At 30.8% G+C, this 14,144-nt stretch overlaps 2 non-coding genes across 2 annotated transcripts; both read left to right on the forward strand.

Annotated features, from left to right (window-relative positions):
* The first annotated feature begins 5,645 nt into the window (after positions 1 to 5,645).
* Positions 5,646 to 5,719, forward strand: TRNAP-UGG (transfer RNA proline (anticodon UGG)). The gene has a single exon. It is a non-coding gene; the product is annotated as a tRNA-Pro (tRNA).
* Positions 5,720 to 5,908: 189 nt separating this feature from the next.
* TRNAW-CCA (transfer RNA tryptophan (anticodon CCA)) lies at positions 5,909 to 5,982 on the forward strand. Its single transcript has one exon. It is a non-coding gene; the product is annotated as a tRNA-Trp (tRNA).
* The last annotated feature ends 8,162 nt before the right edge of the window (positions 5,983 to 14,144 follow it).

The raw sequence follows: 14,144 nt of genomic DNA on the forward strand, positions 1-14,144 counted from the left end.
GAAAAAGAAGGATGGTAATTGGATTATTTATTAATCTGGGTCTAATAGACTCTATATTTTCTCTTTTTTTCGATGAAAGAAAAAAGAGAATTCCATTGTAAAGCCGTATGCAATTGTAAAGCCGTATGCAATGCGCAAAAAATGCCTGTACGGTTGTTCAATTCTATAGCTATTCTTCTCGCCTCATTATGTGAGTTAGAAGTATGTTATATCATCAGGGTAATGATCCATCAACCTATTAGTATGCTTAAGGATGATGGCTTCAAAGACTGGGTCATGGAAACAGACGAAGTAATGAAAATGCAAGAAGACATCATAGAGGCTTATGTACAAAGAACGGGCCAGCCCGATGGGTTATAAACAAAGACATGGAAAGAGATAATTTTATGTCAGCAAAAGAAGCCAAAGATCATGGAATTGTGGATCATATAGTGCGTACAGAATCGAGACCTATAGTGAATGAAAAACCTATAGTGAATGAAAAACCTATAGTGAATGAAAAACCTATAGTGAATGAAAAACCTATAGTGAATAACAAACCTATAGTGAATGAAAAACCTATAGTGAATGAAAAACCTATAGTGAATGAAAAACCTATAGTGAATGAAAAACCTATAGTGAATAACAAACCTATAGTGAATAACAAACCTATAGTGAATAACAAACCTATAGTGAATAAAAAATGGAGACTAGTTAACGACAATGGCAATGGAAGACCACCATTTGACGACAATGGCAATGGAAGACCACCATTTGACGACAATGGCAATGGAAGACCACCATTTGACGACAATGGCAATGGAAGACCACCATTTGACGACAATGGCAATGGAAGACCACCATTTGACGACAATGGCAATGGAAGACCACCATTTGACGACAATGGCAATGGAAGACCACCATTTGACGACAATGGCAATGGAAGACCACCATTTGACGACAATGGCAATGGAAGACCACCATTTGACGACAATGGAACACCATTTAATTTTGATTTAGATTGATTTAATCCCTCTTATTCCTTTCCTTCTTTTTCTCTTTAATAGATTAATATTTTATTAATCTATTAAAGAGAAAAAGAAGTAATTCATAATCATCTGGTTAGGATCGATCTAAACCAGTCTATTATGTATATGATTGTATATGATTCAGCATGCCAACTATTAAACAACTTATTAGAAATGCAAGACAGCCAATTAGAAATGTCACGAAAGCCCCTGCTCTTCGGGATGTCCTCAGCGCCGAGGAAGATGTACTAGGGTGTATGTGCGACTTGTTCAGATCATGGGCTGAGAAAAAGGAAACAATTTTTCAGTATCAACGATCAGTACCAGTGAATAGAATGGGGTTCTTCCGTTCACTATCTAAAAAAGATAGATCTACCATATCCTTCTATTGTGTATGAAATTTATGGTTTCCATTGGCGCAAATCCAATCTTGGAATTTTTTAAAAATTCCCCATTGGTAGCAAATGCTTATCCATTAAGCGGGGAAAATCCTATTTAAAAAGCAAAAAGATTATGCTTCGACTCTTGCAAAGAACGGACTAACAGGGTCAGCTACCCAATTAATCCTCCTAATTACATACCGTTACTGTATAAGATAGATCTCGTTGTGAAAGATCTATTACTGAAAAATTTATGAGTAGAGCCGAAGAGTGTGAACTGTACAAGTTACCAATTAAATGTTAAATGAAGGAATGAGCTCCGGTGTATAGAGGGGACCTCACCGTTTAAGAAGTAACCATAGAAACGATGGAACCCACTATTTATTTATCCATTTCTATTTACTCCTTTATTTTAGTTAATATGCTTTTTTTGATACCTAGTATCAATACAATTTCTTATTTCAAGGCGAAATGAAATGCCTAGAAAAAAGGAAAAATCGTGGGCGGGACGGTTATAGTAGCAAAAGCCATTGGAATTTTTATTTTATACATTGGAAGAATCCGTTTTGTTATTAATAGACTAGAAAAGAATAACTGAAAGAAAGAATTAGTTATTCATCAAAATTTCTTTTATTCAATGACCAGAATGAAAGAGGGATATATAGCTCGGAGACAAAGAGTAAGAGCTTTGGTTTCGGCTGATCGGGATAGAGATAGGAAAAAAAGATATTTTCGTCGTTTGTGGATCACTCGAATAAATGCAGGAATTCGAGGAATGGGGGTATCCTATAATTATAGTAGATTAATAAAAAATCGGTACAAGAAACAGTTGCTTCTTAATCGTAAAATACTTGCACAAATAGCTATCTCAAATAGGAATTGTCTTTATATGATTTCCAACGAGATTATAAAATAAGGAGATCGGAAGGAATCCACCGAAATGCTTTAAATGAAATGGGGTTCCCTCGAGAATGAACTCGAGGGAGGTAGAGTAGAAATTAATATGATAAAAAAATTCTGATAAGGTCATCAAACAAGAAAACAAGATGAGCGAAGACGCTCAATAAAAAAAAAAAAATTTATTTTTCTTCCCCAACCCGATTCGATTCTTTTATTTATTTCTTTTTTCTTACGACACGACAATTTTGATTATCAGATTTTTTGAATAAAGCATCAGTCTACGTTTGATAATTTTGAGTCAATTGAAGGGTAAGCCTATTTATTTCTGGTTCTAAGAGCAGTAGTTCTAGCGGTCGACTCTCTTCTTTCAAATCGTTTCTCATTTCTGGTTCTAGTTCTAGCGGTCGACTCCCTTCTTTCAAATCGTTTCTCATTATTAATAAAGGGTAACGAAGATAAAATACGAGCTTGTTTTATAGCAATAGTAATTAATCGTTGTTGTTTTAAAGTCAATCTATTTACTCGCCTAGATAAGATTTTTCCTTGTTCACTAATAAATCGACTAATTAAACTCATGTTTCTATAATCAATTCGATCCCCCGATTGGATCGGGGGCAAACGCCTACGAAAAGATCGCTTGTATTTATCCATCATTTCTTTATTCCTTATTTCTAAAAATAATCCTATCCTATCCTTTTCTAAAATCCTATTTTGATCGGATCAAATTCAAATTATAGAATTAATAGAATAAATACGATTTGCTTTGTTTTTTTTATTATTGTATTATTTATTTATTATTTATTTCTTATTTATTTGTTTATTTTATTAGTTTATTTTAATTATTTATTTATTATTTATTTGTTTATTTTATTAGTTTATTTTATTATTATATTATTTATAGATATTTATTTAAATATAATTTCATATTTTAATATATTTAATATATAAATATAATTTCATATTTTAATATATTTAATATATAAATATAATTTCATATTTTAATATATTTAATATATAAATATAATTTCATATTTTAATATATTTAATATATAAATATAATTTCATATTTTAATATATTTAATATATAAAATATAAATATAATTTAATATTTTAATATATTTAATATATAAATATAATTTAAATAAATATCTATAACTGTGATAATACATAAATAATAAATAAATATAATTTATAAATATATATAAATATAATTTCATATTTTAATATATTTAATATATAAAATATAAATATAATTTAATATTTTAATATATTTAATATATAAATATAATTTAAATAAATATCTATAACTGTGATAATACATAAATAATAAATAAATATAATTTATAAATATATATAGAACCGACACGAAAATAATAAATAATTAATAAAATAAGAAATAAATAATGAAATATAGTAATAAATACAAAATATAGTAATAACTAAAAAATATAGTAATGAATAAATCATACAATATAATAAATAATACAATATTAACAATATTAAAATTAACAACAATATTAAAATTAACAATATTAAAATAATCATTATGCACGAATAGAAAATAAAAAAAAAAAATAGTTAGTGATATTAAAAATCTAATTCCTAATCAATGAAAATCCAACTCCTAATCATTCGAAGACTGTAAACTAAAAATCATTCGAAGACGGTAAACTAAAAAAATAAATAATTGACTCGAGAATAAAGAAAAAAATTATTAAAAAAATAAGAACTAAATAAAAAATAGAATAAAAAAAAATAAAAGAATATTGATACAATCATATACCAGGTTAAAAAGGTTAAAAATTTATTAACGTGCATATCGAATAATTTAAAACTAAAAACTTCACTTTAAAAAGAAAGCGTGGAATAGACAAGGAAATACAAATATAGACTAATATATAAATAAAATATTTGTTATATATTAGTTATATATTATATCTAACTAATTATATACTTAATATTACTTAATATATTATATAATATATATTATTATACCTGAATACCTAATGTCCTATTTTCTCATACTAAATACCTAATGTTACCTAAATACCTAATGTCCTATTTTCTCATATTCTCGGGAAGGGTTGACATACGAGTACTTGATTCGATTTATTTCTTTATCTCCCCGTGAATTGTATGTTTGTAACAATAGGAACAGAATTTCTTCAATTCCAATCGACTAGGCGTATTGTGTCGATTTTTTTGAGTAATATACCTGGAAATGCCCGTTGATTCCTTATTAACGACGTTTCGAACACAACTGGTACATTCCAAAATAATCGTTACTCGGACATCTTTACTCTTGGCCATGAACCCCCTTTGAGTTTTTAATTCACCCAACTCTTCTATTTTCCGATCAAAAGTGAAGAAGAAAGGAATGAAAATAAATAAATAAAAGTTGCTAACTCAAAACCAAATCCTGAAAGATTTCGTTGCAATCAATTGCAATCAATATAGTAAATCAATATGTATTATACTAATAGTAAATAAGTAATACAATGATTTCTAACTCGATTTAGAATCACAGTACGGTATTTTCTTTAAGTATCTTGTAGGATACTGTTGTTCCAGCCACATTTCTCTTTTCGCTCTACTAGTAATTTAATTGGAGCTTGAACCCAAGTTTTGTTGAGGTTCAATCCACTTTTTTCGTTCTACCTTCCTTATTTATTTTATATAATTCTTATATAATTAGAATTCTAAAAAAACTAAATAGAATTATTTCTTATATAATTAGAATTCATTTCTTATATAATTATAATTCTAAAAACAACTAAAGTCAAGGGGGGGCGAGAGATTAGTCACAGATATTTGATTGTATATCGATCTAATCTTTTTCACCCCGTCCCGCGACAATAACTAGAATTAAAAAAAAGGGAATGTTAACGCATCCGGGAAGAAACGATTGATCTCTATCAATAAACCCGCTAAAGAACCGAACCAGAGAGTACTTAGTACCGGTGCTACGGAAAGATATGTTTTTAGATCTCGCATTTAAAATCCTCCTTCTTTATCGTATTACATACATTATGGTAATACATATATAATCACATGTATGTGTGGTTAAAGACCACTTGTATTTGTATATTTGTACCCGGAATTCCTAATTCAAAATTAAAATTTAAATGTACAATGATTCGATAGATAAGATTTTCCTTTTCTTAAAACAGCAAAATAGGTCCCTTTCTGCCTGAGAATTCCCGCCAAAAAGATTCATTTATTATTCATTATATGGTTGTTATATGATATGAGACCAAAAAGAGGAAATGGAAAGATAATTTTTGTATATCAATAGATGAAATAAGGGTGTGGAAAACAAGACAGGGATTCTCTACAATAACATCGTAGGCCAATTGAAAGGGATGTAGCGCAGCTTGGTAGCGCGTTTGTTTTGGGTACAAAATGTCACGGGTTCAAATCCTGTCATCCCTACCTATTACTTCTCCTTTGAGCAGTAAGGAGGGAGCCATTTTAGTTTTAGATTGATTAAAATTAAGCATACATAATCTATCATTTTCTCATATTATATATGATATATGATAGTATAGGTGTGCACGATGTATTGGGGTTATAAAATAAAAGAATCCTCTTTTTTACAGTCTTATTTATTATGATAAGAAAGCGCTCTTAGTTCAGTTCGGTAGAACGTGGGTCTCCAAAACCCAATGTCGTAGGTTCAAATCCTACAGAGCGTGATTCCGCTCTTGTTAAGTCGAAAATTACACCGAACTGAAAAAAAAAAAAAAAAAAAAAAAATTGAACAGCAATTCGAATTTGACCTCCTTGAATTAAATTAATTAAATTAAAATTAAAGGGGTCAGTCAAAAAAAGAGATGTTAATTAATCAAAGGTCCAACTGATCACCACGTATGTATTGTAAATATGCGGTTACGAATAATCCAGCCAAAGTAATAGGAATTAGACCTAAGACGATTCCAAATAGAAAAACTTCAATCATTTCAATTTATTTGAAAGGAGAAAAAGAAAGGTAATATCTATCCCTAAATATTAATCTCTATTGCCCATGAATATCAATAACTAATAATTGATAATTAACACGGTAAGGAACTATAGAATATATGGAATAGGACAGAAAACTTTGTTTTTATTAATTGTTCGTTCATTCAATTAATTTTCAAATAAGTCGTATCTTACTCAGACCAATAAATAGAGCTGAGGTTATAGTTAAAGCCGCTAGTAAAAAACCGAAATAACTAGTTAGAGTAGGCATGAAGGAGCTAAATGAAATATGTTCTTTTTATACATATGTTTATAAAGCACTTACCTAAGTTTCAATTTTTAAAAGAGACGGGGATAAGCAAAAATACCAATTGAAAGAATAAGTTCAATTGAAATTTTTTGATTCATCAATCATTCTAAACGGTATTCACAAAAATAGAGCGGCAGGACAAGAGTAGAAAAGAAAAAGAAATAGATTCATCATCTTTGTAGTTAGGTCAAGAAAAAACCTTTGGATCTAATACAAGAATACAAGAAAGGCCGCCTCACAAATATTGATTAGTAGAATTTTTTTTTTATTCCTTGCTCTTTTTTTTATCTATATCTAATACTATCGACTACTCTTACTTGTTACTAGACGACTAAGCAATTCCTTAAAATAAAAAAAGGAGGGCTTACAACAAAAAACAAAACCTCTTATGCAATTACGAAAAAAAGTCAATTTTTAGATTTCGCATCTAATTGACTTGCGGAAATATGATAATTTCCTTCATGAATTATTATAAACTTGTTGGATTCACGGGTTACCTGATCTTCCGTTTCTAGCCCCAAACCAATAATAGAATCCCCTATATTATATTCCAGGAATTTGAGGAATTTTCTATCGCATGATACGTGGTTATACATCGACAAGCAAGAAGAAGAAAGAAATTATCTAGCACTTCATGTCGATATACTGTTTGAAATTGCGTTGCTGTGTCAGAAGAAGGATAGCTATACTGATTCGGTATACTCTAAAAATACCTTTGGTACAATATTGACGATCTCACAAAGATTGAATTTCAGTGAATTTCCGTTTACTGATCTCATCTTTTACGGAATCGATCCCCTACAAGAATATGCGGAGCTCAGCATGTCTGGAAGCACAGGAGAACGTTCTTTTGCTGATATTATTACCAGTATTCGATACTGGATCATTCATAGTATTACTATACCTTCCCTATTCATTGCGGGTTGGTTATTCGTCAGCACAGGTTTAGCTTATGATGTGTTTGGAAGCCCTCGTCCAAACGAGTATTTTACAGAGAGCCGACAAGGAATTCCATTAATAACCGGCCGTTTTGATTCTTTGGAACAACTCGATGAATTTAGTAGATCTTTTTAGGAGGACCCAATGACCATAGATCGAACCTATCCAATTTTTACAGTGCGATGGTTGGCTGTTCACGGACTAGCTGTACCTACCGTTTCTTTTTTGGGGTCAATATCAGCAATGCAGTTCATCCAACGATAAACCTAATCCGAATTAATTATAGAGCTATGACACAATCAAACCCGAACGAACAAAATGTTGAATTGAATCGTACCAGTCTCTACTGGGGGTTATTACTCATTTTTGTACTTGCTGTTTTATTTTCCAATTATTTCTTCAATTAAGAAAAAAAGAGTAGTAGAATACTAAATAATAGTAGGAATTCTCTTATCCCATTCGGAAGGATTGCATCTCATAATTATCTATGACTGTTTATGTCTTTAGCATGACCACTTGATGAAATGTGGAGGGAAGCGGGATAAATGGCCGATACTACTGGAAGGATTCCTCTTTGGATAATAGGTACGGTAACTGGTATTCCTGTGATCGGTTTAATAGGTATTTTCTTTTATGGTTCATATTCTGGATTGGGTTCGTCCCTGTAATATGTAATAATGGGATGAACTAAGTTATAGGCATGAAAGTGTAAGAACTCAACGGGGCCCGCCTCCTCTTTCTTTGTCTGATTCGCGAGGAGGGGTCCCGTTGAATTCTTAATGATCATAATATTTTGTTCGTATAAATATAAATGACAACAAATAGATCACTTTTTCCGATGATGTTTTTGAAAAATGAACTCGATTAATTGATTCATAGCATCTGTTCTTCGATAGTATCTATCGATACTTTCAAGGTTAGAAGAAAAAAAGGAATCACTCAATTTCCTTTTCCTGGATGACACAATCACAATATATATTTAATTTTAATATTTAATTTTTTTTAATATTTAATTTTAATATTTTAATATTTAATTTTAATATTTCTTTTTTTTTTCTGTCGACCAGATATCAAGCAAACCCTTTCTAGACTAGTCTAACCTTACTCTATTTATTTTAGTATTTCATCAAAGTTTGAAATTTTTTTATAAGTTCATCGCCTTGCTTCTATTTTATATTTATAAAAAAAAGGATTCCTTCTCTTTTTTTTGGTTGTCCATTACTTATTATATTATATTATACTTATTTATACTTATACTTATTTTATACTTATTTATACTTATTTTATACTTATTATATTATCCTTATTACTTATTCGATTACTTTATTACTTATTCTATTATCTATTATAATCTATTATCTATTATAAGTAAATCTAAAAAAATAAAGGGTTCTGAAAAATCTGGAAAAATATAAACTAAGAATAGAAATCTTTGACGAATGGGATCCGGAATTGTTATTATTTCGACACAAGAAAAGGAATTTTACACATCCTTTTCTTGTGCCGAAGGCTAGGAAGACGAAGAATACTCCCTGTAATTATTTGTTCCCCTCATTTATCCTTCCTTTCTATTCTCCGCTTACTTATCTTATGTTTAGTATCTAATCAAATTGAATTTAGAAAACAAAACCCATTCTGTGACATTTCAATCTGACAATAGGGATATAATTACACCCCTCCCATTTAGATTGAAAAAAGAAAAGAAGGGGTAAAGACAAATAGTCTTCTTCACAATATACAGATTTTGAATGCGGTAAAAGTAATTCCTAGAGAAAGAATATAAACAAGCAAAAGACTTTTCATACTTTTTTCATCATACCTAACCTAATTGCCAGGAAGAATTTGTTCTTTTTTACAAATTTGATGTTGATAAATCCACGGATCTAGAAATTCATTTCGGACACTTGAACCTTTTCAAATTGTTTCTTTTTAAGAACCAAAAAGATTTGTGCAAAAACAATAGATGCCAAGAAGAACAAAAGGCCTTGGACACGTAGTGGATCTTGAAGTACTATTTCTGCATCCCCCTGACCAAATCCACCCACATTAGGATTACTTGTTAATGGTTGATCAAGTTTGATAGATTCACCCTCTGAAACAAGAAGTTCTGGTCCTGGGGGGATAATATCAACCACTTGATGTCCATCCAATGCATCCGTTATGGTTATTTCGTACCCCCCTTTTTCTTTTCGTATGATTTTGCTTACTATACCTGTTGCCGTAGCATTATAAATTGTATTGTTACTTTTGTTCCCGTCGGGATAAATCTGACCCCTTCCCCTATTTCCGCCTACGTATATGGGATATTTTAAGAAATGAACATCCTTATTACTAGCAGGGTCTGGGGAAAGAATAGGAAAGGTGATTTCACTATATTTTTGACCAGGAACAGGACCTATCACAAGAATATTTTTCTGAGTGGGGCGGTAGTTCTGAAAAGACAGATTGCCTATCTTTTCTTTCATCTCGGGCGAAATACGATCAGGTGGGGCTAACTCAAACCCCTCCGGTAAAATAAGAACAGCACCCACATTCAAAGCCCCTTTCTTACCATTAGCAAGAACTTGTTTCAGTTGCATATCATAAGGAATTCTAACAACCGCTTCAAATACAGTATCAGGAAGTACCGCTTGTGGAACCTCAATATCCACGGGTTTATTAGCTAAATGGCAATTGGCACATACAATACGCCCAGTTGCTTCTCGTGGATTTTCATACCCCTGCTGCGCAAAAATGGGATATGCATTTGAAATGGATGCCCCGGTTATTATATAGATCATGAGCGATACGGAAATGGATCGAGTAATCTCCTCCTTTATCCAAGAAAAAGTATTTCTAGTTTGCATGGTACAATCATTGATCCCGAAAATTTCTACAATAAAATTAGGTAGGTCACTAGTATAGTTCCCTATCCACGATTCTGCTATTTACTTTTACTGAAAAAAAAAAAAATTTACTGAAATAGAGGAGGAATTGTATTCCCCTGATGGGTAGAAAGAGTAAAGTAAGTACGACTTTGCATTCTTTGCTTATATACAAAGTAAGAAAGATTCTAATTGAATCCGTGAATCATTTTTCAGTCAGTCAGTGAATGATAAATAACTACAAGTGACGGCGATACATGATTTAAATAACGAAAGATCGAATATTTAAAAATTGTATCTAGAATGACTGGAAGGGTACAAGCAAGAACAGATATAATTTGATCATTATGAGCAAATCCAAAATCTTTGTAGATATAGCCAATCATTAGTTCCCAACCGTGGTGCGAATGGAATCCGACACAGAACTCAGTTAATAAAAGAATAGAAAAAGCTTTTATTGTGTCGCTTAAATTATATAGGAATTCTTGAACCCAAGAGTTAAGAATAACAAGTTCTTCATTACCCAAAATAGAATAACCACTTAGAATAACGAAACAGATTAGATTTGTCGAGAAGTGCAAAATCGTATGGATACGATCCTCATTGTGCATCTTGATCAATTGGATCGTTTCTTTGTGGATTCCTATACGAAGTTTTTGTAGATGTGTTTCCGGGTATTCTTTTATCATTTCGTCCAACAGGAGGAGTTCCTCTACTTCTATGAATTGTTCTAGAATACTTTTTTCTTGAATATCATTCAAAAAAGTTTCGGATTGCCTAGTATTCCACCAATTAGTAATCCAAGATTTCAGACTTTTATTAAATGAGAGAGAGATCCACCAGGGCAAAAATACTATAGATGCAAAATATAGAAGGGGAGTGAATGCTTTCTTTTTTGCCATTTTTTCATCTGTGAATTGTTAATGAACCCACCTCATTCGTTGACTTTATGTGATCTAATCTTTCTATCAAGCATGACTTTCATTATATTATAAATTATAAGATAAATTATAAGGTAGGGGCCCATGAATCTATTCTCTGTTTTTTTTTTTTTTGATTCAGTGCTTAGTCCTTGAATCTAAAAAGAGTACAGAAATAGAAAATAAGAATCCACTTTGAATTCGAATGTTCGAATGAAATATATATATATATTATTGTTTCCAGATATCTCAATTGATCAAATTCGAAGCAATTGCCCTCTTTCGATAACTGCCCGAAAGAACCGCTTCAAATAATAAAGATTATTCTATTCAGATTTTGAGACGAAGGAGCTCCCTGTCTATATCAAGATATCAATCAAATATGTCGAAAAATTTTCGCGGGTTATCTAGACTGTATATAGTCTAGAGTCCGGGAATAATTGAAAAAAAAAAAATTATGAAAAATATTATGATGATCAAAAATGAGTGACAAAAAAAGACAGAAAAGTTATCATTACATTTATCATTATGTTATAAGAAAGAAATCTACTTGTTTAGTTCTTAAGGAGCACAAAAGAAAGGATAAAAGGGGAGGGGCTGATTGACAAAAGGAAAGTAGAGAAAATTTACAAGATATAATCTATCTGTATCTAACGTATCAACTCCAAATATTGAAAATAAAAAGTTAAATATTTCGAAATACTTTGATATATGAGATGAATCCATTATTTCGATTTCTTGCTTGTTTTGTTACTGAATTAAGTTGAGTGGTTTTACATTTACAGACGCATAAAAAACAATTTTTGTGGACAAAAAAAAAAAAACAGTTTTGTTTTATGTTATGACTCTTCCGTATACGTCTTCTTTGGTTCGAGTGGGCATTCTTAAGAAACTTCAGTTTAGTTCTGCTATAGAAAAAAGAGGCTTCTTGTCTTGAGTTTTTTCCTCCTGCCGAGAAAGCATTTATTCTGCAATTCATTTCAAAAGACTTCAATCGGTACACGCAAAAAATAGGCCAATTCAGCAGCTTTTTGCTCAATTTCTCGTGGAGTCAAATTCTCATCAGTACGAGTCAAGGGAACGGCCCCCTGGCCTCTGATTTCCATATAAAGGACACGCCGAGCATAAATACCCTCTTTAACTTCTATTCTGATGGACTGAATATCTTTCATAAGGAATCGTAGAAAGATGCGACGATTTTTTCCAGGAAAACCCCAACGAAAAATACATACTATTCCCTCTTTTCTATCGAATCGATCATAACCACTACCTACATTCCAAAAAATCGTGCACCACAAATAGGAACTAATAAAGAGACCCGCGATCCCATAGAAAGACATCACGATTCCTTGTGGAAAAAAAAACTATTTGCTGAGACGGAAATAAAGATATCAAATTCCTACCAAGATAACTAGAAGTTCCAACTAATAAAAACCCTAATGAACCAAAAAAAAGAATAAAGGCCCAGCAGAAATTGCTTGTTTTTCGAGACCCCACTATAAATTCTATCCATATAGATTCTGATCGCCAACTCATACATACTAGATCCAGTTGCATTTTATTGGAATTGAGAAAATAAGCAAAAAAATTTGACTTTACTTTTTTTGTTTCCGAAGTAACTCTCATCAACTAGTGCTATTTTGATATGAACTTTTAGAAGTAATTCATCAAATTGCTTAGATCTAAAATCATCCCCTTTATATGATCCCCTATACAGATCTACTAGATATATAGACTTTAATTTCATACATTCGTCCGGTACCGATCCACTTGCTATAATTCATTTACCCCCTATATCATGTTTACGTATGCATAAGAGGAGCTTTTTCATTTATGTTCGGGGAAGCCGGATGGATGTTATACAATATTCTACTAAATAGATATCCGTGGCATCTAAGTCGTGAAAAAAAAAATAGATAAGATTTGGTCTTGGCCTTGGCCCCATCGAATCTAAAAAATCTTAGTTTTTTGAACATACAAAGATAAAGAAGCCATTGCAATTGCCGGAAATACTAGGCCTACTAAAGGCACAAAAATAGAGGGAATTGTCATAAAATGGGTACCTCAATTTAATATTCGTACCTGTTATTGTTATATTGTTAGTTATAAAGTTAGTTATAAATATATCTTATAATAATTATATTATAATTCGTATATTATACTAAGTATATCTAAATATTATACTAAGTATATCGAAATACTAAGTATATCTAAATATTATACTAAGTATATCTAAATACTAAGTATATCTAAATATTATACTAAGTATATCTAAATACTAAGTATATCTAAATACTAAGTATATCTAAGCGAGTATATATATCTAATATATATATCTTATCTAATAAGTGCAAGGAATGTAGAATTAAATAAAGGGACTTGCCCATCTTTCTAAATGAAATAAAATAGGTGTATGATAAGATAATCCACTTTCTTTATTATCTTACTTTATTCCTACTTTTCTTATTATTATTATTCTATTGTTCTTGTCTTCTAATTTTAATTTCTAATTTGAATTTAATAAAGAAAGAGTTTATTACAAATTGAGAAAGAGTTTATTACAAATTGTCGAAAGATTCGATTCGTTAGAATCCGATCCAAGAACAGGGATTTTTAGTAAAAATAGAATTCTCGGGAGATATAGAAAGATGCAAAACTCTATATTTATATTTTTTCTATATTTGAATTATATAAACATACGCAATAGAGCAAGATAAAATTCGTTTTTCGACAATTCCATTTTATGTCACAAAGTCAAAGCCCATTATGCGGGCTTTGACTTTGATTCTGATAAACTAACTAACTGCCTTTTCACTACAAAGAAAATAATTTAACTTAAGACTCTACTTGATTGAATTTTGATT

The sequence above is a fragment of the Durio zibethinus genome, unplaced genomic scaffold (assembly GCF_047325235.1).
Source record: "Durio zibethinus cultivar Kanyao isolate XHJ-2024 unplaced genomic scaffold, ASM4732523v1 HiC_scaffold_316, whole genome shotgun sequence".
Classification (NCBI taxonomy): domain Eukaryota; kingdom Viridiplantae; phylum Streptophyta; class Magnoliopsida; order Malvales; family Malvaceae; genus Durio; species Durio zibethinus.